This window comes from Penaeus japonicus, unplaced genomic scaffold (assembly GCF_977035675.1).
Source record: "Penaeus japonicus unplaced genomic scaffold, GWHDUDI00000001_assembly GWHDUDI00000008, whole genome shotgun sequence".
NCBI lineage: Eukaryota > Metazoa > Arthropoda > Malacostraca > Decapoda > Penaeidae > Penaeus > Penaeus japonicus.
This window is the reverse complement of record NW_028234410.1, coordinates 17503168-17504374: the sequence shown is the minus strand read 5'-3', so window position 1 is coordinate 17504374 and position 1207 is coordinate 17503168. Positions and strand designations below refer to the sequence as shown.

Below are 1207 nucleotides of genomic sequence, written 5' to 3'. Positions count from 1 at the left end.
GTTTTTTGTTATCCTAGTCAACCATTAGAGGTTATCCTCTATTCCTTTTTTTCATAAATAGTATATATCCTCAATGTAAGAATAGGTAAAGCTATTGGAAATGGTTTGTAAAGGAAGTTTGGATTTTTTCCTGTGATATAGCAAAGAGAACACATTGAAATTGCTAGTCAGTCATGGTCCTTGAGTAATTTTGGTTGTGGAACTCTTGTATGGATGAATATATTATATTAATTCAATTATTACTCAAATATAATATTGTCAACTATTTCCTTTATCTTAAAAAAGTGTGATTAACCAAGAACTTAAAAAACATTGATAACTGCATTGGTTTCTGATAGTTTGTAAGTGGAATACTGTCAGAGAATGCAGAAAATCAGAAGCTGCAAATTAAATAAATGTAGCTCTTATATTTCGATTTTTTTCTTCCACTATATTGACATTAGAGAATCAGAAAAAATACAGAGAGTAAAAATATAAGCACATCTTGTTAATCAAACCAGTAAAATAATTTTATTTATGAAAAGCCTATGTATGCAGTGGTATACTTTCGTTATTCACAAACAAAAATAATGGAAGGGTCATTAAATGCATTGAGTTATTAACTCATTGCGGAAAGGTGTCATGACATACGTGATAATAGTCGTTATGCCATAGTTGATGTTATGGTAGAGTGGATTGCTTTGTTTTTAATGTACCATGACTAATAACTATTTAATGAGTGATGATGACAATTGCAATCATAATTAATATATTTGCTGTAGTATTAAGCAAAATGAGTCATCTAAAATCCACCATCAGGAAAAGAAAGCCTAGAATGGCATCCACCCATGGTCTCTAGCAAGCACTATCTTCAGAGAGTGATGACACAGCAAGATACTGTTTATCCCCGTCTGCAATAGGTTTATGTAGAAATAGGTGGGGTTATTCAGCAATAAAGAAGAACAAAATCATGAATTGAAAAGACAGTTTTTTAAGAAAATTTTATAAGTGAAGACTTAAATAAGAATGGTTTTACATTTCTCAGGATACTCCATCAAGTATTCATTAGAAACTCAGAAATTCAAATTCTTGTGACACCCACAAGCCAAATATGACCATGAATAATTATTATAGAGACAGAATCTACAAAGGCACATTTTCAAGTTAAGTTAAACATTTAACACTAGCTGATGTATTTACAGGATGATTTTGTGTTATGCATTATGTA

At 30.6% G+C, this 1207-nt stretch overlaps 1 protein-coding gene across 2 annotated transcripts in view; it reads left to right on the top strand.

Annotated features, from left to right (window-relative positions):
* Positions 1–409, top strand: part of LOC122253324 (serine/threonine-protein phosphatase 2A activator) — an 8902-nt gene extending 8493 nt beyond the window's left edge. For both annotated transcript variants that reach the window (XM_043016348.2, XM_043016349.2), the window contains exon 7: positions 1–409. This exon is cut by the window's left edge and continues 1360 nt beyond it. The gene's annotated coding sequence lies outside the window, so the exon portion shown is untranslated.
* Positions 410–1207: the final 798 nt, after the last annotated feature.